Source organism: Euprymna scolopes, chromosome 31 (genome assembly GCF_053919585.1).
Source record: "Euprymna scolopes isolate OS-2025 chromosome 31, ASM5391958v1, whole genome shotgun sequence".
Classification (NCBI taxonomy): Eukaryota; Metazoa; Mollusca; class Cephalopoda; order Sepiida; family Sepiolidae; genus Euprymna; species Euprymna scolopes.
In genome coordinates this window covers 72,424,663-72,449,811 of record NC_136512.1, presented here as the reverse complement: position 1 = coordinate 72,449,811, position 25,149 = coordinate 72,424,663, and positions in this window count along the sequence as shown.

Here is a 25,149-nt window from a genome sequence, read left to right as displayed (position 1 = left end):
AACGAGATTATAAAACGCTCAATATAAAACACATCAATAAATATGAAAGAATTAATAGAAAGAAATAGAAATTTTGATAACATCATTATACTTCCTTTTTTAAATTTGATAGATCTATAAATGTGTAATTCATTCAATAGCATTTTCATCATTATTGTTTTATATATATATACTAGCATGGGTGCCCGACGTTGCCCGGGTGTTTTGAGGTGTATGCTGAGCAAAAAAACAAAAAAAAAAAACAAAAAAAAAGGTCAATTTTTTAAAACTTTGACCCCTATTATGACCCCTTAAAATTTATTGTTTAGGGCTCAAATAAAGTTATTAAGTTAGATCCATGTCCAAGGAAACTATATCTAAAATTTCACGTGTTTAGACCCGAAATTGTAGGAGGAGTTTTGTAGAGTTCTCAAAGGTAAAATCGTTGAACTTTGACCCCTTAATCGCTAATTTCTGTCCGAAAACTGATCACATCGATTTTTCCAAATCTCAGTACCCTGTATATCAAATTTCGAATATGTAGGCGTAAAATTGACAGAGTTGTTGCGTAGGGGAATGTACGCAGACACACAGACACTTTCACTTATATATATATATATATATATATATATATATATATATATATATATATATATATATATATAGTGTTATAATGGAATAATTCCAGGAGGAAATCCGGGTATGAGAGCTCAATGTGGTAAACAGAGCAATAACATAAAAATATAACACGGAAATTACATAATTGTCGATGCAATAATTTATTTCAACCTTATGGTATTTTCAAGCATCTAAATCTTATTTCAGTATCAAAAATGTAATTGTCTAGTTTAGATGCTTGAAAATACCATAAGGTTGAAATAAATTCTTGCATCGACAATTATGTAATTTCCGTGTTATATTTTTACTATATATATATATATATATATATATATATATATATATATATATATATATATATATATATATATATATATATTACAGAAGACTAGAACATTTATACTGTTGGTTTCAAATCAAAACAAACTGATTATCTGTATCGAACATTCTTCAGCCTCTGTTTATACCGACAGAAAGAATTCGTTAAATCATTAGACTTGCACGGAGATATATCTTAATCGTTCATATACCCCTTCCATCTTCACTGTACACATATATTATATTATTTTATATATATTTCACACGCATTCTCACTCGCTTTTCCTTTGTTTACTCATATATCTCCGGGTATTTGCTCTTGCGTAACAATTAAATTCGTAGGCCTGTTTACATCACACTCGAACTTCTGCATGTCAGTACAGTCAGGAACCCGGAAGTCTTGCAGTCCTAGGAAAGAAACTATAAGAGTACTAGGCTTTCTGGCATCTGAGAGATTTCTATTGTGTAAGGGTGGGATTTTGCTGCTTCTCCGGTCTGTCAGGAGTATTTACGTCGAGGGAGTACAAGGGCGTATACTTGCAAAACAGGCAGTGGGATGCAACATTTCGTCGATGGGAAGCTGGCAGTACGAGACCTATTTGGTTGGCGACTCTCTTTTGAACCCTGTCTAAGAGACAAAAACTAGTAGCAGCCGGAGTGTGGCAACAATACTCCAAATATGGTGGCCGAATGCTTTTTTTTTTACATGTAAGTCACTACTTATTAAGGCCCGGACGCCACTCGAGGATAAGTCTTATTACGTGGGTTAATATCGTAGTGGTCGTTAGTAATGGAGATTTGATATAGTGTCTTACTTAAGGGGGCGGTTCATCAGAAATTTGTTTACGTTGGACTTGAAGACATCCAAGTTGTAGTCAGGTGATAAACAGGCAAACGGAAGAGAATTCATGGAATCTACGTTTTAATTTAGGCACAGATAAAGAATGGGGAAAATTATTGGCAGTAATTTAAGCCAGACGGGTGTTTTTTCGTGAAAGATTGGCGAGGGGGTACCTTTTAGAGGTACAGCATACTCTCAGGCGTAAATAATATATATTTTCTTGATATTTCATAAATTCTGTTTATGAAATTTTAGTACTAGAACATGGCTTGGAATTCTGTATTCCATCATCTAGTGTTGGACATGACAGTATTTTCACAATTTGAAATTCTTAATTCTTAAGTACTGAGACTTTTATCTTTTTTCTAAAAACAAGATCAAAAGTGCCTTGCTCACAGCTGTGCGCGTACACCAGTAACCCATTCAAAGTTTAAATAGCGTAACGAACATGTTGCTGTCATGAAAACTCTACGGCAGGTGACGGTGGTTAAGTGGGTAACGACACAGAGTGACGACCTGGGTGTTCCAAGTTCGAATCTAGTTCGTACCACAAAAGTCACTTTCACTCGGATGTTGTAAACCTTCACGTCATCCCTTCCCGTTGGTAGCTGATGTCTTTCTTCAAAATAAATTTTAACTAGGAAAACATCGGGGAAACCAATGCCAGCAATAGGATCTTCGGATTCTTACGATATGATGATAATTAAACCTCTACGACAAAATAATCTTCACATCGTATAAATTTGATGAGGCATTGGTTGCTACCGATATTTTTCTAGTCAGAATTCTTTTCTAGAAATTCATTGGGTGCTTATGAGACCACGAGTAAGTTGCCAACAAATCAAATGAATGCGATTTTTGTTGAACGAAATGGATTCGAACTTAGAACACCAGGTTCTCAGTCCTCCATAGGGCAGAATAACTCTGTTGTAATATAAATAAATGGTTCAGGGGATTTTATATCAAATCATCAGGATGTAGAAAAAATGTTAATCGTACCGGATGACACACAATCTATATATCTATAAAGTGAACGTGTCTGTGTGTGTGTCTGTCTGTCTTTCTGTCTGTGTGTCTGTGTACATTTCCCTACGCAATAACTCTGTCAATTTTAAGTCTACAGACTCGAAATTTGACATACGGGGTACTGAAATTTGGGAAGATCTATGTGATTGGTTTTAGGCCAGAAATTTGGCTGTTAAGGGGTCAAGTTCAACGATTTGACCGTTGAGAACTCTACCAAACTCCTCCGACAATTTTGGGTCTAAACATTTGAAATTTTAGATATAGGTTCCTTTGACATGGATCTAACTTAATAACTTGATTTGAGCCCCAAACAATAAATATTAACGGGTCATAATAGGGGTCAAAGTTTTAAAAATTCACCGTTTTTTTCTTGCTCAGCACACACCTCCAAACACCCGGGCAACGCCGGGCACCCATGCTAGTATATCTATATATCTATATCTATCTCTATCTCTCCCTCCCTCTCTCTCTCTTTCTCTGTGTTTATATATATATATATATATATATATATATATATATATATATATATATATATATATATAATCAGCAGATTTATAGCGACACAGAAGAAAACTATTTTTTTAAAATTCGTTATTAAACTTTTTTGGATTTTACCGTTATTGGATATTTTACTCTTCATGTGAAATCTCCTTTCTTCACCCTATTCCCTCTGCTTCACTATTTGTTACCAAGTAAGATCTATGACTTACTTGTAGTTTCATTAAATACTTTTGCAAGCAAAATCCCATACCGTATTTTGCTAATCCCTACCCTCTGATTAGAAGGAAAATATTTCTTCGACACTCTGCGAATTAAGGACTATCACCTTATTTTGTGCTTCCTTTTTAAAATTAAATATGTTTTTAACTGTTTTTTAAAGTGTTTTTAACATGTTTTATTAACTACATGTTCTTATATATATATATATATATATATATATATATGCACACACACACACACATATATATATATATATATATATATATATATATATCAGATTTATAGCGACACTGAAGAAAACTAATTTTTTTTTGTAATTCGATATTAAACTCAGTTTCTATGACAATACATGCCATATTTCACGGACGCCGTCAACGCTTCCACTTCCGGTTCGGATTAAAACTCCAACTGATTTCTGATTCGTAAGAATTAAGCCAAATATTTAATTTACATATAAAAAGGAAAACTAATAAGGATGAATATGCCTATGTAATGGTAATATTATTGAAGTAAAGTTAGACATTAATATACACATGATTGGAATACCGAACTAATTAAAAATTGTCTGCATGACAGCTACCTACTCATTTTCGTTTTCGGTTTTAAGATATTTTCCGTTTCTATTTAAAAAAAAAACACATTTCTTAGTGTTGTTTCTTATGAAAAAAAAGAGATTATATTGTCGAAATATCAAAGATTTCTACCATCCCGATGATCGCAAACAGTACTTTACTGTTTTGTAATTGATCTGGAAAATAAATGGATGCAAATAATTTTTTTTAAAGCTGCAAATGATACAACGAAGCAGGGCTGCAAATATAAATATATATATATATATATATATATATATTGTTTTTAATTATATATATATATCTATATATCTATAAAAGTGAACGTGTCTGTCTGTCTGTCTGTGTGTCTGTGTGTCTGTCTGTCTGTGTACATTTCCCTACGCAATAACTCTGTCAATTTTTAGTCTATAGACTCGAAATTTGAAATACCGGGTACTGAGATTTGAGAAAGTCGATGTGACGGGTGTCAGCCAGAAATTTGGCTGTTAAGGGGTCAAATTTCAAGGATTTGAACTTTAAGAACTCTACCAAACTCCTCCGACAATTTTGGGTCTAGACACTTGAAATTTTAGATATAGGTTCCTTGAACCTGGATCTAACTTAATAAAGTGATTTGAGCCCGAAACAATAAATTTTAAGGGGTCATAATAGGGGTCAAAGTTTTAAAAAATTAACCATTTTTTCTGTTTTTTTGCTTTTTTTGCACAACATACACCTCCAAACACCCGAGCAACGCCGGGCACCCCTGCTAGTATATATATATATATATATATATATATATATATATATATATATATATATATATATAATTAAATTGTGATTCAATGAATTTCAAAAAACCCTTATTGAAATGAAGTTGAGTTTCATATCAAATTTTTTTTATTATTCTAAGCATGAAAAATTTAGATGGGATAACTTATAGAATATTACCGCCAGTAATATTTTGTAAATCTTATAATCACAGGTTTCCATGCAAACTGATTTTTTAATAAAAAATTATTCTGAAGAATATATATATATATATATATATATATATATATATATATATATATACAATTTTAAATAAAAAAGAGCTCTTTCGGTTATCATCTCATCAGGAAAAATCGATATCGTAAAATATAATATTATGTCGAAAATAAAGAGTTCTAAAGGGGAACTATTGAATGTGCCAAAAGTACGGGGACACTAAAATAAGTTAATTAACGTTTAAAAACGATTGAAATATTGGCACAACGAGGGGAAGAAAAAAAATATATATTATATATAAAAATACAAAAAATACTATATATATATATATATATATATATATATATATATATATATATATACATAGTACTTGGTTGTCATCAGCTAGAATTGAAACAAAACATACAGCTCTCCACCCCATTTCTTCGCCTCTCTCTCTCTCTCTCTCTCTCTCTCTCTCTCTCTCTATATATATATATATATATATATATATATATATATATATATATATATATATATATACACTTCAGAATAAAATTATCTAACAATCAACTGGTATGGAAACCTGCGATTATACGTCTTACACCTTGGTTTAAACCATTATAATTGTTTTCTGATATTTTCTCCTCTGAAGAGATGTTAGGCATCGAAATCTTATAGGATAAGGAGTTATAACATTTCAAATGTGTTCTTTGTCTTACACACAATAATAAAAAAAATTTGATTTAAATTTAAATTTATTGAATTACTAAACTTTTACTTTAACACCTGAAGTTGATTCGTGGACGAATCGAAAGCGCTCATAACAGCAACAACTTCGGAACTTTTATTTATATTTTTGATTTCGATATCAAAAATATTATATGGAAAATCGAAAAACTAAAAAAGAATCATAAAGCAAAGTCTCTCCGTTGCATTTAATATTTGCTTGAATATATATATATATATATATATATATATATATATATATATATATATATATATATATATATATATATATATATATCACCATAGTACGTAAAAGAAGATATATTTAAAATTTTATGTTTTGTATGCGCTGATGAGTTTGGCCAGTTGTTAAAATGACAATTAATGAACTATTTTATGCTTATATGCCAACATTGGTCAAAAAATATTGTACACAAGCTATTAACAACAAAAGCCAAACATTTTGAAAATGAGCAAGAATATGAGTGTCTGAGGTTGTAAAGTGTTTATTTTAATATATATATATATATATATATATATATATATATATATATATATATATATATATATATATACTAGCATGCCCCCAGCATTGATCGGTCGTAAAATGCGCTTAAATATGATACTTTCATTAACGCAGCTTTCGTATTATTATTATTATTATTATTATTATTATTATTATTATTATTATTATTATTATTATTATTATATATATATGCCTTGATATATATATATATATATATATATATATATTTATATATATATATATATATATATATATATATATAGGGTGGTCGCTAGAAAAGCGGGAAATTTGAAGATCAGCTTAGATCATGAATAAAATGCGTGATTGCTATTTTGATTGGTGCCGTGTAACTGTTGTAAAAATAAATCGTTGTTTTATGCTGCAGCGAAGTGCACGGACGATATTTTTAGTATTTATGAGTAGAATTTAACATTTGTCTTTGAAAAACTTTGTAAAAATTATTCTTTGTAAAAATATATCGTTGTTTGTCCCGCTTTTCTATCGACCACCCTGTAGAAATATATATATATATATATATATATATATATATATATATATATATATATATATATATATAGATAGATAGATAGATAGATAGATATAGATATAGATACATAGAAGAGACGTTGCGAGCCTATCCTTGTTTTATCGTTATTTCAATGGCAGGTGCTCGTCTGAACTCCAATCTCTGGTCCCCCCTCGCCAATCTTTCACGAAAAACACCCGTCTAGCTGAATCCAATGTGAAAATTTTCCCCCACTTTATATATGTGCCTAAATCAAAACGCGGATTCCATGAACAAAGCTTCTTTCTTAGAACTGCACGCCTGTGGAACTCTATTCCGTATGCCTGCTTCCCACCTGACTACAACTTGGATGTCTTCAAGTCCAACGTTAACAAATTCCTAATGAACCGCCCCCTTAAGTAAACACTTCATCAAATCTCCACACTAACGTACTGTACTTGCAATAACCCTTATCCCTGAGTGGCTTCCGGGGCTTGATAAGTGGTGACCACCGTGTAAAAAAAAAAAAAGAAGATAGATAGATAGATTGATGTATACACTCACCTGTCATGCCTTTTTAAAAGATGAAGTCGTTCGATCGTCGAAGACAAGATTCAAGCAATCAAACAGGCACATTTTAAAGTAAATTTACTCGTCATCGTGTTTTTTAAAAAGTAGAATCACCCGACTGTCGTAGACGAGATGCAAGCAAGCAAGCAAGCAAGGTTCACAGAGTTTTATAATTATACAGATATCAATATTCTTTTACCAATATTCCTTGGTGCCGTACAATAGATAATTTTGTAGTTATTACACATTTCTCCGTCTAGGGATTTCTGTTGCTGCGTCTGCCTTCTATGGAAAGGTCAAATTGAAAAGCAAATTAAGAGTTTGAGTTAAGTAGCCGAACTGACGCTTAGTTTTGACCGATTCCCATGTTCGCACTCTCCGCATCGATAAGCGTCTTATCTATAAGAACATAAAAGAAAAGGAAAGGGTTGATATAAATTTATACAAGGAAGTAGGTATTTATTTGCGTCACGTAAGCAAAATATGACAAAAGGTCGGGCTTTATGTGAGGTGAAGGGGGAGGGAAGGGGAAGGGGATTGCACATATAGGGTTGCCCCTACATGTACCAACAACCAATTGCCACAAGAACAATGGTCAGAAAGTGCAGCATCTGCCGGAACAGATGGTATTTATTTGCTCCCCCACCGAGCAAATGAGGCACAAGGCCGATTTTTAATGTGAGGAGTGAAGGGGAAATGGGACCAACTCCCCGGGGAGGAGGGGAGCTGGATAGTGACAATTGATATGAAGGGTTGCCCCTACATTGACCAAGGTCTTATATGTGGGGTCGCCCCCACATATGGTCTTTGCTTGCAGTATTCTCCGGAACAGATACTACACTTTGCTCCCAGCAAAAGTGCCAGATTTCCCGAGACTACTGAGATGATAGACCCCCCTTTTCAAACCTCTTAACTCCCACCTCGTTTCTCTATTCTACTTTAGTATATCCTTTCCTTCTTTTTTTCTTTTTTCCTTTCCTTTTCTTTCTTTCTTTCTTTCTTTCTTTCTTTCTTTCTACCGTCTTTATTCTATATATTTAATTTTCTAGTCCCTTTTAAATAACCGAACGGTTTTGTATAAAACAAATTTTAATTTGAAATATATTTTTTTATTAAAAGATCAGGCCTTATGACTATATTTCTCTAAAAGAAAAAAAAAAATCGTAGCGGAAATATGCACATATACAGTAATTCATGTTTGTACCTATTTACTATGCCTCCCCACGGGACAGAGTTAGACACCAGGGTCGTTTTTTAACGTGGAGAAAAGGTACAAAAATAAAAATTGTCTCAGTCGTGAAGGATTTCTCCTCCACCGAAAGAGAACAAGAAATAGAAGTGCAGCATCTGAAGAACAGATGGTATTTATTTGCTCCCCCACCGAGCAAATTAGGCACAAGGCCGATTTTTAATGTGAGGAGTGAAGGGAAGGGGAAGGGGAAAAGGGGACCAGCTCCCGAGAGGTGGGAAATGGGAGCTGGTTAAAGGTCAGGCATGTGGGGTTGCCCCCACATCTGGTATTTGCTAGTCATAGCTTGCAGTATCTGCCGGAACAGATGGTATTTATTTGCTCCCCCACTGAGCAAATTAGGCACAAGGCCGTTTTTAATGTGAGGTAAAAACCAGCTCCCCTAAAAGGGGTCACTCTGGTTACCAAAAATAATAATTGTCCCAGTATAGAGGGTTTCCCCTCCATTGACTGGTACAAATTATCTTAAGTGCAGTATCTGCCGGAACAGATACTACACTTTGATCTTGTCCCGAAGGCCAAGGTGAGATGATATTCTTCGCGCGCGCGCGTGTGTATATGTGTAGGTATGTGTATTCATGGAATAAAATTAAACGTGCTTAAATAGATGACAAACAAACAAAAAATAAAAGAAAATACAAAAAAAAAAAAAAAATACAAAAAAAAAAAGTGGCTTCCTGGCAAATTTTAATGTCACACACCTGTTTAAAGTCAAAAAGAAACATCCTGTAAGCGAACTTTCACTAATATGAAATAGATTTGCAGCCTGACCTGGGTCAGAGATTCACGAAATTGGACATTAAACTCTCGGTAACGGCGTTCGCATTCTAAAGTGGGCTAGTTGCTGCGCGAGAAGCGGGGAGAGGGTGGATGTGTAAGAGAGAGAAATAAGAGATGGTAGGTGTTGCTTCGTTTCACTCGGGCTCGGTGGACGTGATGGGGAGGGGGGGAAGTGTATTGTCCAGGTACAGGTTCTTCAATCAATAGTAGCGCTCAGATCCAGGTGAGACGAACGCACCTGCTCTGGGACTAGCTGAAAACGACACATACGATGTTTTTTTTTTTTTTATGCCGTTGCAGTCATCTCCCTTATGCCATTGCCTCCTTCCTCTCCTTTTCCCTCCCTTTCTCTACTTTATCTTTCACGTCCCCGTTTATCTCTATCTCTCACTCATCACACATAAATACACACACATTCACACACACTCAAACACACACTTATATATATATATATATATATATATATATATGTGTGTGTGTGTGTGTGTGTGTGTGTGTGTGTGTGTGTGTGTGTGCGTATATGTGTGTTTGTGTGTTTATGTTGATTTTATTAGTGAGAATTAAATACGGTTTTAATTAATCTCCCTCTGCGAGATAGGAAGAGTAGTCTCTGTTTGAAATAAAAAGTCGCTTAATATTTTCGGACGTTCACAAATACATGTGTATACATACACAATATAAGCATATATACATGTGTATGTGCCTGTGTGAGAGTGTGTGTATATATATATACATACACAAACATATATATATATATATATATATATACATATATTCGTACATTCGTTTTTATTATAAATTTATTGGATTACTAGTTTATGAAATAATTATCTACGGAAACGTGTTTTGCAGTATCTGCTGATGAATCATATATACGGTGAAATACGTGTCTGTGGAAAACAATTTTATATACTAGCAATCCAAGTTAATATATATATATATTTTATATACTAGCAATCCAAGTTAATATATATATACATATATATATATATATATATATATATATATATATATATATATATATATATATATATATATATATATCCCTATAGTCCTCATGTTAATTTAAGGGATCATCAGTTGTTTACCATGAAGCACTGTTTCGGGGATTTAAAAAACAAATATATATATATATATATATATATATATATATATATATATATATATATATATATAAGAGCAAATAGTTAATAAAACATGTTAAAATAACTTTGAAAAAGAGTTAAAACATATTTAATCTGAAAAGGAAACACTAAATTAGTAGATAATCCTTAATCCGCGGAGTTTCGAAGAAATACTTTCCTTCTCATCAAAGGGTAGGATTTAGCAAAATGTGGGATCGGATTTTGCTTGCAAAAGTATTTGATGAAACTACAAGTAAGTCAAAGATCTTTCTTGATAACAAAAAGTGAAGCAGAGGGAATAGGGTGAAGAAAAAAGTGATTTCACGTGACTGGATAATCTGGTGAAAGGCAAAGTATCCAACGACGGTAAAATCAAAATGTGCAAATCCAAGAAAGTTAGTTTAATTTCCATTTGCACAAGTAAAATCCAAGGGAATCGCGTAGTCGGAAGATGTTCCAAAATAGTCCAAAATGCCAAAATCTGTGGAATAATTCACAAATAGGTACAAGAAAAAGGGGAAAGAATTCTAATAATATTATTAAAAGAAAAATAAGATATGCATTCGACTCGGTTGCCAAAACAAGGCATAATTAAGAAAAATTAGTGAAGAAAAAAAATTGAATTGTGATTGAATTAAATATAAAATAGAAAAACTAATGTCAAAATGACCCAGACAATATGACGTTAAAAGGCGCCAAATATATAGGGCAAAAAAGAGGTCAACTTAAATGTACAAGTTATAACTTAAGATACAGGAGTTATTAAAAGACACCAAATGAAATAGAAAAAAAGTAAGGAGAGAGGATGGCCGGTATCTGCAAATTCCAGGTAAAGCAAGTAAGTATGCAAGTAAATGCATATAGTAAAATATAAGTAAAATATACATACAGGATATGAATATGTTGGTAGATTGATATATTTGATAGATAGGGATATTTATACACTAAAACGGAAATTGCAGATAAAAAACCGGCCAAACGAAAGAATTAAAATAAAGGATTATTAAGTTATAAAGTATTAAGAAAGTATGTAAAAAACGATAAAAAATATATATCTAAAAAGTTAAAGTAATAGCTATGTAATTTCAAAATTACCATAATTAAATTTGGACTTACGTTTACACAAAGAGATCAGTTCGTTTTTAGAATGTATTATATTGTTACTTTGAGGGGGATGTAATTATAATTATAGCTTCGGTTGTGCAGAGGCGACATGGCTTAGAGCCTGGACTTAACTATATATATATATATATATATATATATATATATATATATATATATATATATATATATATATATATATATATAACACTGCCAGATACCTGAAGTAAATTGGTGTGAAATTTCATAAAAATCATCCACACCACTTGGAATCCAGAGAAAACTCTCTCCCCCCTCTCTCTCTCTCTCTCTCTCTCTCTCTCTCTATATATATATATATATATATATATATATATATATATATATATCGAGACACAGGAATGGATATGTTTGATCTAGCAGAACGGTGGTTCATTAAATTTGTGGGGTCTGCGTTCGCGCCTGATCCACAAAGTATGGAAATAAAAAAATTAAATATTAAAAAAAAAAACGTTTACAAGTGTTTTTGATATAGATGTACATAAGAATACTTTGATAAGTATGTTTTAACTTAAATAGGGACGGTATAATAAAATTGTGGGGTTTGCGTTCGCGCCTGGCCTCCATAGAATGGAAACAGGCACAAACTTTAATAAAGACTTTTCATATCTATCTGCGTAAGTATGCTTTGATAATTATGTTTCAGTTTGAAAAAATATGGTATAATAAAATTATGGGGTGTTCGTTCGCACCTGACCTCCATAGAATGGAAATATGTCACAAAGTTTAACAAGGTTTTTTTAATATAGATCCACAGAATATTGTGATAAGTTTTTCAGTGTTAACAGGTATCGTATAATAAATTATGGGGCTTATCTATTTTATTTTTACTTGCATCATATTTTGTTTTGGTTTTGATACCTCCAAATTCAACCAAAATTTATAACCCTTCCTTTTCATAACCTATCATACTTTAATAAATCAGAGTCCATTTTCTATAGGCTGTTTTTGAACCTAGTAAACGACGGGTACTTTTGCTAGTATATATATATATTTGTGTGTATATATATATATATATATATATATATATATATATATATATATATATACTAGCATTTCAGCCCGGCGTTGCCCGGGTGTTTGGAGGTGTATGTTGAGAAAAAAAAAAGAAAAAGAAAAAGCGGTCAATTTTTTTAAACTTTGACCCCTATTATGTCCCCTTAACATTTATTGTTTTGGACTCAAATCAAATTATTAAGTTATATCCATGTCCAAGGAACCTATATCTAAAATTTCAAGTGTTTAGACCCACAATTGGCGGAGGAGTTTGGTAGAATTCTCAAAGGTCAAATCGTTGAACTTTGACCCCTTGCTCGGGTGTTTGGAGGTGTATGCTGTGCAAAAAAAAGCAAAAAAAAAAACAAAAAAAAATGGTTAATTTTTTAAAACTTTGACCCCTATTATGACCCCTTAAAATTTATTGTTTCGGGCTCAAATCACTTTATTAAGTTAGATCCATGTTCAAGGAACTTATATCTAAAATTTCAAGTGTCTAGACCCAAAATTGTCGGAGGAGTTTGGTAGAGTTCTTAAAGTTCAAATCGTTGAAATTTGACCCCTTAACAGCCAAATTTCTGGCTGACACCCGTCACATCGATTTTCTCAAATCTCAGTACCCGTTATTTCAAATTTCGAGTCTATAGACTAAAAATTGACAGAGTTATTGCGTAGGGAAATGTACACAGACAGACAGACAGACAGACAGACACGTTCACTTTTATAGATATATAGATATATCAGTCCCGGGCAACGTCAGGTCTCATTGCTAGTGATCAATAAAGTTATTTTATTTTTCATTCTTGAAATTGCTTCAAACAAAGCATAAAGCAACTTGATGTAGAGAGTTAATAAAATAATAATATACTACTTCAAGATCAAAAACAAAAAAAAAGGTATTACATGAATGAGTTCGGACCAGGAAAACAGCAATTTTCCTCTTTTGTGAATAACATCTCTCATGTAAGAAATAGACTTTGTATTTCTACAGGCGCCTCCGTTACACCTCGAGCTAATAGTAGCTCATGAAAAGTGGATCGCCTTCGACTAATGACGACTACTTCAATTTTACTAATGGATAAAAAGGTGGGCTCTCTTTACCATGCTAGAAAATTACTCAGACCAGACAGCATCCTATATTCCTACAAAGCCACTATTCACCCATACATATAGTATTGTTGCCACATCTTGCTCTTATGCAGGATCCAAAAATATTATTCAAGGTCCTGCACTATCAACACAACTCCAACCCCTGTCCCATCGCCGCAATGTTGCCTCCTTGTGCATTTTTTACAACTATTTAAATGGAATGTGCTCTGAAGAATTCGTAACACTTGTGCCGCTGTTGACGTAAAAATCCCTGACTAACCTGACAAGCAGCAAAATCCCACCTCATCCATTATTAGTTTCGTAGAATAGCTTCTTCCTCCGAACTGCTAGACTTTGAAATTCCTTCCCAGTCTCCTGCTCCCCTGACAGTACTGACATGCAGATGTTCAAGTATAATGTGAAAATACGGTATTTATTTCGCCCCCGCTGCAAGAATTGTGACACCGGACTCAGAAAGTAGGAATGAAAAGAAGGGGCACTGACCTGCAAAATGTGTCTGGGCAGCGCCGTCGGCATTCCCTGGAAAGGGCGCCTCAGGCGATTAATAATAAACTAAACCCTTCCCAGAAGGAGAAGGCAAGTCTTTGGAGGAGAGTGGACCTCCTAGGACTGCACAGAACTTAACTCCCACCGTAAAATCAACAGGGATACATGGATCATTAGTGGGATGGTCTAATCTCTGTTGATTTCGAAGGCCATGAATACAGGCATCTCGCTGCTCAACTCCCTACAATGTCCTAGTAGACATGGCCCCAAATAATTAGCTCCTTACGTCTAAGTGAACAAGAGTTCCTTTTTATAATGTCTCCCCACGGGACAGAGTTAGACACTAGGGTCGTTTTATAATGTGAAGAAAAGGAACAAAAATTAAAAATTGTCTCAGTCATGAAGGATTTCTCCTTCAGTGACAGAGAACAAGAAATTGAAGTGCAGCATATGTAGAACAGATACTACACTTTCTTCAGCTGAAAACCATCAGCAGTTGAGAAAACGTCATCTCTTTTTTTTTTTTCACGAGTTTGATTTTCTATTTTTTTTAACGAATCAAATGTATTTTGTGAACGTTTTAATCAAATAGTCAAAAAGTTAGAATGCTGTAAAAAAAAAAAAAAAAAAAAAAAACCTGGCCAAGGTGACGAATATATATATATATATATATATATATTTTTTTTTAAGAAAGAAAATGACTGCAGGAATTTTGTGACCCATGTTAGGTGTGTGGGTGTTGTGGTAAATGTCTGGATGAGTGGAAAAATGGGGTGAGTTCAGGATTGAATGGGGGAAAGAAGAAAATGTTCAAATAAAGACGCAGCTGCAAGAAAGATGAATTCAAGGGGAATAAAAAAATAAAACGATAAAGTTATATATATATATATATATATATATATATATATATATATATATATGTATATGCATATATATATGTTTGTGTGTTTATTTATATATATATATATGTGTGTGTATGTATATGGATGTGTGTGAATATATATATATATATATATATATATATATATATATATATATATATATATATATATATATATATATGGATATATGGATGTGTGTAAATACATACATTTTTGCGTTTTATATATGTAGATATATGTGTGTGCAGGCCACGTGTTGTAAGGAGCCAACATGCAGAGAAAGAGAAAAATGTCGTAGGAGTTTCTTGTAAACTTATATATATATATATATATATATATATATATATATATATATATATATATATATATATATGTATATATATATATATATATATATATATATATGTGTATATATATATATATATAATGTCTATATTTCTCTCTTATTTTGTCTTTCCTTTCATCAATCTTGGGATCTTGTATATATATATATATATATATATATATATATATATATATATATATGTATATACATATATATGTATACGTATATATTGTGTGTGTGTGTGTGTAGGAGAGAGAGAAGGACTAACAGAGAGTGAGAGAGAAAAAGGGCATATATATTTATACATTTTATCAATTTTTATTCCAATTACCACAAAAAATCATGATTTTTTTGCATAGTTGTCTTACACATGTTTCATTGCAGATATAACCATATGATTGCAGTTACCGTAAGTCATCTATAAAATAAATCTGTATGTATGTATGTATGTATGTTTCGCAAAAACTTTGACAGAAGCGACGGGTCCTGACAAGATCGGTATCATTTTGAAGCTCGACGTCTCGCACGAAAAATATCGAAATTGGCCAAAAACCTTAATTCCTTCACCCTAAACTCGGCCGTTTTGTACAAGGAGGGGTCGATTTTTTTCGCCGACATCGTGACTTCGGTTAAATTGAAGCTTTTGACTTCCGTTCACGTCATGGAGATATCGGCTAAGACGTCAGATTTTCTTTCATTTTCTTTTCCACCTTCGCGTCTGAGCCTGCCTCTCTACTAACACTTTTTTCTCTTTACCCTGGCTGCCTACTGTTGTTTTGATTCCCTCTCCACGCTACAACCATTTTTAAACACCTCTCTCCACATTCACGGGTTCGAGCCTGCCTGTCTACTACCTTCTTTTTTTTTGCTCAACACACTCCTCCAAAAACCAGGGCAACGCCGGACACCCATGCTAGTCTATAATATAAATCTAACCTCTCTATTCAAATGTATGTATGAATGTATGTGCGTATGTAGGTATGCTTGTTTATATGTCTCGCAAAAACTTTCGGCAGAGGCGACGGATTTTCACGAGATTGGTATCATTTTGAAGCTCGACCCTTCGGACGGCAAATATCGAAAAATTGGCCAAACCCAGTAATTTCTTAACCCTCAACTGGGTACTTTTCAACAGGGAGGAGTCGCTTTTTTCGTCGATATTATCGAAAATCACACCTCTTTTTGATTGTCTGGCATTATCTTAAACTACGTCACGTCCGGTTTGGCGATGGGCGCAACAGCTAATGTGTCACGTTTTTTTCACTTTCTTTTCCTCCTTCGCGGTACGAGTTCGACTTTGCTGCCTACTACCACTTTTTTGCGCTCGTAATTTTTCCTTTTTTTTTATTTTTTTTTAGCTCAACCATCACTCTTATACACTTTCTTTTCACCCTAAGAGTCACGGGTTCGAGTCTACCTGCGTATTACCACTTTTTTTTTTTTTTTTTTTTTACTCAACACACGCCTCAAAACACTCGGGTAATGCCGAATGTTTCTGAGTGGCGATACTAGTGTCGGATTTCGTTTTTAGAAAATAAACTATAATTAAACCGGAAAATCATCAATAAAGTTCAAAACGTTCCTTAGATTATTTCTCCCCATCAGGCTGATCGGACCTGCCAAGTCACAGTGCACAAATAAGAGAATTTTCGTGGCATTTTGTCTGTCGTTCTGCTTATATCTTTTATCATTTTCCCCTGTGCACCCACATCACAATTTGGGAGATCGTCTGAAGGTATTATTTTCATGCCTTTGACTTTATTTGGTAATTTTTTAATATCAGCTGTATTGCAGTGTCCTAGAATTTTATGCACGGTTTCCAAGTCGTAACAGGCAGTTTTTGAGGAAACCATACGTCTTAAATTATATAGTCGGCCATTTTCTTTAATATCAAATACAGTTCCAGTGGGGTATATCAGTTTTGACTTGTTTTGGCCAAACTTTATATTCGCGCCTTGTTTAATGGCGGCCTGCACGGAAAATATGTCTTGCTTAAATGTACGGATGAACAGAGCATTATTTTAGAATACAGTTACAAATTTCTCCTTCATTATTTTTTAGGGATATTTTAGCATCACCTCTTTTCAAGACTATAGCATTTATTTGACTACCGTCGGCAAGTTCGACAAAAAGACTTTGTGGATTAAAGTTTGAATCAAATTTAATAAAATCAGATTCCTTAGCGATAACGTGTGCTGTAGCACCACAGTCTACAAGGAGATTTTTACCGTTTGTGGTATTGTCAAAGTTACATGTGAATAGAAATGTATGTTTTTCATCAAAGTTCTCAACGTTTTTTACGGAGTCCATTTTTGAGCGTTCATATCGACATTGGAAACTTTTGTGGTTGGGTCGTTCACAATTATAGCAGATAATTTTATTCTTTTTCTTGGGGAAATTACTTTTAGGGACAACATTGCTATAATTTGGTGGTGTCTGTTTTCGAGAAACATTTTTGAACTTCATAATATTACTGGAGTTATTATTGTTCACAAGCATCCGATTCGTCTCTTCGTAATTGTGCAATGCCACTTTAAATTCACTTAAATGTATGGGTTTGTCTTTTTGCGTTATAACAGTTGTAAATGGTTTAAAATCGGCTGGAAGTCCCTTGAGGGTCATTGAAATCAACAAACTATCGCTTATTATTTCACCTGAGCGTTTTAAGGCATTGGCGGTTGTTTCTGCCCTTATAACGTAGTCGGTAATCGTTTCATCCTCGTTACGTTTCAGAGACGTTAGGTCTGTATATAGGGATATTATTTTCGGTTTCCATTTTGATAAATAATGTTCTCTTAATATATTCAATGCTTTCCGTCCATCATTCAAGGCATCTCTTATAACCAGAGACAGACTTTTATCGTTTAAGCATTGAATCAGTTCTGCAAAAGCAGCCGCATTCTTTTCGAGAAGTTCGGGGTCGTTAGGATTCTTTGTTGGAGATTGTATCACTTTGTGTAGTTTCCGAATCCTCCAGAAATGTTACCTGCCATAATTCGAATTTAGATTCGGAACCGTCAAAGAAAAAACGATGGCTGGGCGCATAACCTGTTAAGTGTTGAGACATTATGTTAAACAAAAATGACGATGAAGAAGCAGTGCATTAAGATCCTGAGTGTAATTGCCAGTAACAAAAAAAGCGGCGACATGATTGAATCCAAAATTCGACAATTAACTTTTGAAGCTTTTCATTGGTTGCTTATTGTGACTTGTGGTTATAAAAACGATCTTCGAAACTATTGGTCTCATACCTCCCATTAGAACTCAAAAACATTCAACACACAAGCAATAGACAAATCATGACAGAACCTCCCTTCGTCATCCGTCTTGTGGGTGTAGGCTAGCCATCTAACATTCTGAATACTTAAGTCTCCACAGACGTTAAAGTTAGCCGAGGCATGAGCAGACAAAATATGATCAATTTTCTCAGGTTCTATCAATGATAGTTATGAGGGCGGTGGCGGGCAAATATGAACGCAGTGCTGTGAGAAAGTGCTACTCTGAAGCACATATATGGCAAATTTTGGTCTTCACTGAAGATATACCTATCACATAGAAAGCCATCTCTAATGTAGATACGTATTCCTTGCCCATAGCGATCTTAGAGATCAGATTTTTATGAAAAGTTAGGGTATCTTTTAATCGCAAACTCATCTAGGTAAACAGTTGCTAACTCATCTAGGTAAACGTGCTAGTTCGCACGGAAACAATAGATCAGGTTTGGTCTTCTGCAAATAGGTTTCAACCTCTATACAGTTGGAACGTAGACCACTGATGTTAGAGAAGGAGAACTGATAGTGCGGGTCTACGTTGGGAGTTAGAGTTCTGGGTTCAATCTTGTTTTGTTTGTTGAAATTTTTCTTCTTTGAGTATTGAGATATGTGAAAGAGATCGGCAAAGTTGTTAGAGCAGAGCAGAGACGGTAAAATAAAAACAAAGAATGATTTTGTAGACCATGTAAAGGTAAAGCCGTAAAAATTACCCTCTAATGTGGCATCAAGAGGTCCCACTAAAGCTACTGCAGGGTCCAGAATCTATACACCAAGTGGTAACACAGCAGCTCCTGTACTTTGCACCTGCTCATAGACAACCTCCTTGGGGCTTATCCAAGGTGTGGATCCCTGACTATCAGCCCAGGTAAAAATGTTTACCTCCAGCACCCTTAGTAGTGCATTGGACAGAAAGATAGAAATATGAAGAAAAAATAAGGACATCTCAACCGACTGCTCAAGAAAAACGGTCGGCCTAGTATAAAGCTTTTTTTCTCTTCCGTTTGTCAGAAAGATCACCCATTGCAAATGACCGATGGACAACATAGAAGAAGCGACAATTACGGGCTGCTGAAAACGGCTTCAAAATGCGTTTTTTAGTCTTCTTTAAAAAAGAAACTAATATAAATTCAATTGATGTTTTCAGAGAGAGAGAGAGAGAGAGAGAGAGAGAGAGAGAGAGAGATAAATGGCGGTAGGTTCTCTCACTAAGAGACTGGAAAAAAGAAACATAAACCGAGGATGTTTATTAAAATTCAATTTATATTTGTATGTTTATAAATATATATTTATATTCATCTATAATATAAAGCTCACCTGTGTGTTTAAATGTATGTATGTATGTATGTATGTATGTATGTATGTATGTATGTATGTATGTATGTGTGTATGTATGTATGTATGCCTGCCTAAAACTTTCGACAGAGGCGACGGATTTTCACGAGATCAGTATCATTGTAAAGCGCGACGTCTCGGAAGACCAATAGAGAAAAATTGGCCAAAAACATTTATTGCTTCACCCTCAATTTGGCAGTTTTCTACAAGGAGGGGTCGACCTTTTGAAAGCCACTTTTGCACGGTTGGATTGACTATGCCTAATTTTAACATTCCAAGCTTCGGGTCGCGTCATGGAGTAAGGGTAAAACGTCAGATTTTCTTCCACTTTCTTTTCCACCTTCGTGTCACGAGTTCGACCCTGCCTGCCTACAACCTTTTTTTTGTTACTCAATACACAACTCTAAACACCCGGGCAACACCGGACACCCAGGTTAGTTTGCTTACAAGCATGATAATTAAGAATACTTTGGATTAAACATTTAAACAGTAAACATTAGAGACAAAGGAATATTATTAAACAGTTAATTAAGAGAAAAAAATAGAGATGATTAAGTTAAAATTTCCTCGTTTTATTTCTTATCGCATATTGAAAAATAGATTCGGGATATGCTTAAGATGTGCATTCAAAAATATGGCTACTTTCTCCGTCCTAAACAAAATACTTCTGCCCAGTTGAAAATGGCGGAATTGTTCAACCGTACGCCGAAACAGAGTGCAGATTACGATTTACTAGCGGGTTCCAGAAGGTCCGCTATAAAATACTTCCATCAGGAAGTAGGTCGTGACTGAACCTGACCAAGGTAAAAAATGGTGGAATGTTTTGTAAGACACAGGACAATTTAAATACACATTGAGATTTAAGAAATCTACAATACCTAGTAGCATTTAATACAATTTTTAGATTGTGTTATAAGATAGGAGCGGGTTCGAAGTGAATGTTTCCTTTTAGAGCACAATTGAACCATGATACTTGACAACCATATTGAAGTCAGCTGGAAAGCAGGAAAACGAAAGACAATTCCACAGACGTGCAGTTCTAAGAAAGAAGCTTTATTCATGGAATCTACGTTTAGGTTTAGGCACAGATAAAGAGTGGGGGAAATTATTTGTGATCCACAAAACGATGTGATATGCTGAGCTGTTTTCATAATATATGATGTACACATTAACCATAGCTCTCATCCTAACATCAGAGTTAGTTAGGTAGTTAGGATTAGAGTTAGTTAAGTTAGGATTGGAGCCCGAGTTAGGGTTAGTTTTAGGGATACTTAAGCTATGGTTAATTAATTAGGGTGAAGGTATGTATGAGTCAAACTTACTTAAGGTTAGACTTAGGATCAAGGTTAGTTAGTGTTAGGGCTGATTAGGGGTTGAGTTAACTAGAGTAAACGTTAATTAAAGTTAGAGTTAGTTATGCCTAGATTTAGGGTAAGGTTCCGGGTAATAATTAAGGTTAGTGTTAGAGTTCGTTAGGGTTATAGGTAGGGTTAGTTAGAGTTACGGTTATGGTACAGGTTTCGGTTAGTTAGATTTAGGATTAGAATTAGTTAGGGTGAAAGTTTGGTTTAGTATAAGCTTAGTTAGACTGACTAGTATGTCAGGTAAGGCTTAGTTTGGTTTAAGTTTAGTTCGGATTATGGTAAGGTCATGGTTCGTAGAGATTAGTATTTGGGTGTATTAAAGTTAAGTTCAGTTAGTGCTAGTGTTAGTAAGAGTCAGCTTTTTATGGTTAGATTAAGGATTAGATTTCGGATTAGAGTTACTGAGGGTAAGTGTAAGCGTTCATTAGAGTTAATTAGAGTTAGGGTTAGAATTAAGGTTCAGTTTAGGTTTAGTTAAGTTTAGGTATGGTTAGGGTTAGATTTAGGGTTACAGTTGTGTCTTCGTTTGACTTAGGGTTAGTTAGGATTAGTGTTAGGATAAAAGTTAGAATTAGTTAGGTTTATGCTTACTTAGGCTTGTGTTATGGTTATGGTTCGAGTCAGGGTAAAAGTTCAGGTTAGGTTAGTTAGGTTTAGGTGTAGTTAGGGTTATTGTTACTTTGGTTTAATGTTCGGGTTCAAATTACTGTTTTCCGGTCTAAATTACTGTTAGTCAGGATTCAGGTTTGGGTTAGCTTGTTAGGTTTATTAGGTTTATTAGTTTATTAGATTTAGTTAGGTTTATGGGCAGTTAGGGTTAAGGTTCCAGTTCGGGTTAGGGTTAATTAGGATTAGTGCTATGGTTAAAATTAATGGTTAGATCACATATTGGAATGCATTAAAAACAATCGCAAGAAGGAACAATCTGATTTTTACCAAATTGCAGAGCTAGTTGTATCTATTTACGTGGTATGGTGTTTACTCTGGACGGATTAGGCTGGCGTACTCAAAAGAAGAAAGGAATGTTTAACTCGCAGTGATATGAATATTGCGGTTAGGAGATATTATGAGGTTTGTTTTGTTATTTATTTATTTATTTATTTTTGCAGTCTTTTGCAGGAAGGTATCACCATTTTCGCGTATACAGTGCCTTACATTCCCAAATTGTCACTCTTCTGGTTCTGACCAGACATAACGTAGCTTAACTTCCGTAATCTCCCGGAAACTGATTATGCCGAATGTGCTATAATCTGTCTCAGTTCCAAATGTCAACTGTTTACTCCCCTTCTCTTATACTACTACTACTACTACTACTACTACTACGTCTATACTCTATTCCATCACTTCTCGTCTCAGTAGCTTTTGTTTCGCATAAACACTGCGCCCCCCAAATAGCCACTTAAATCAAGTTTCCCAAAATGAGAGGCGAATAATTTTACGAATCACCTGATAGTGAAACTGTATTCAGATTTCAATACTAAATTAACTCTAACCCTAACCCTAACCCCAACCACCTGATAGCTAAACTGTATTCAGATTTCAAAACTAAATTATACATATTTCTAGAGTTATGAGATTTTTATGCGTCAACAGCATTCGTTGCCGCACCCCGCGTCTGTGTGGACCCTTTGAATAATTTTATTCGGTTCCTATGTGGTCGAAAAAGCATTTGTTGAGCCCGTGTTCAATTTGGATTATTTCGTTTATTCGGTCAATTTTTCCCATGTTGCCGATTCGCTACCGGCGACCTGTCAAGCGAAAGAATATACAGGTGTATTATATTTCGCATATATCAGTTTGAATACATGCATATGTAAGAATTATATAAAACCACGAATCACACCTGCGTACACAATGCAGTGTCAGCGTATACTTTATCACAAAGGAGGTTTGCAGTTAACATAAGCAAATACAATAAAATTTGATCTGAAATATCGTTGTCATAAACAAACGCACGTGCGCGTACACACACACACACACACACACACACTCTCTCTCTCTCTCTCTCACACATACGCATATATATATATATATATATATATATATATATATATATATATATATATATACCCGGTGTTGCCCGGTACTAAATGTAGCATTAAATTCCTTTAAATAAAATGAAATAAAGGAAAGGAAATTGAGACATATGTATGCGAGTAACAATTAACAATTAGTATTGATATCCCGAAAAATTGAGTCATAGGAAAGCCTTTAAAAAATATCTTAGTGACCCCTGAAGATGGAACCTTCTTTATAATCTACGGAGCCACCTTCAAAACCACGGTGCGAATTTCTTTTAATGCAGAGCCAACCCTCTTTTCCTTAGTAGATAAAGATAAGCATGTTTTCAACACCCAAAGAAGATCGCAGGTTGCAGCGACCGTAACATTGGGCTAATAACACCCAAGATGAGAATAATATTCCGATTTATCAACATAACACAAGCATCGACATCTCATCTAAAAAAAATTCAGAATTGCAAGATAATTAACCTTTGTAAATTATATATATATATATATATATATATATATAAAGCTGAATGTGAATGTGTGTGTGTGTGTGTGTGGTCACGAATAGGCTGCTATATGGTTGACTATTTAAAATAGTCAACCATATAGCAGCCTATTCGTGACCACAGTGATTACATATAATGATAGAAGATTTATCCAGACATAGGAATAGGTATGTTTGATCCTGCAGAACGGTGGTTCATTAAAATTGTGGGGTCTGCGTTCGCGCCTAGTCCACAAAGTATGGAAATAAAAAATTTAAAAATAAAAAAAAAGTTTAACAAGGATTTTTTAATATAGATCCACAGAATATTGTGATAAGTGTTTCAGTGTGAACAGGTATGGTATAATAAATTATGGTGTTTATCTATTTTATTCTTTCTTTCATCATATTTTGCTTTGGTTTTGATACCCCCTAATTCGAAGCTATTTCCTTACAACCCTTCCTTTTCATAACCTATCATACTTTAATAAATCAGAGTCCATTTTCTGTAGGCTGTTTTTTAACCCAGTCAACGACGGGTACTTTTGCTAGTATATATATATATAGGAATTTGCAAAACAGCAAACGGTTTTCTAAAAAAATTGCAACGCATTAGAACAAATCATTTTTTTACCTTTGACTAAGAAAAGAAAAGATACTACATTGTGATCTCACGTTCCAAAAGCCTACAGTCGACTCACGAATTACAATATAAAGCTTATACTAGGAGGATATATTTATTTCACAAATGTATTATGAAATAATCAAAAGATAAAATGCAAGTAGACTTTGGAGGTAATTCTTACATTAGTTAAAGACTGCTGTTAAATTATTAGATAGCACTAGCAGGGAGACCCGACAATGCCCGGGGTTAAATAATGACCAACAATGTTTCCCACGCCCATATTTTTATTGTCATCGAAATCGATGAAATCGCCCATTTTTTCAATCAAATCGATTGATTGCCTGCTCTAGTTGGGTACCCATAGCAGTGCACCGGAAGCGCTTTACATGCCTCCCGCAGTGACGTACTTCACAATACATTGTAGCCTACATTGCACTGTAGAGAACCTACTGTTGATCTTATAAAATTATTTTCATATTCAATATCTTGAATTAAAGTTTAAAATGCAAAAGTCAAGTATTATGCTTCAGTTACGCTCTGAACAGAAAAATTCATTTCGAATATGCCCCAGTCATATTAAAGGATCTACTGTTGATTTTATATGCCTGGCATTACTGCTTGTG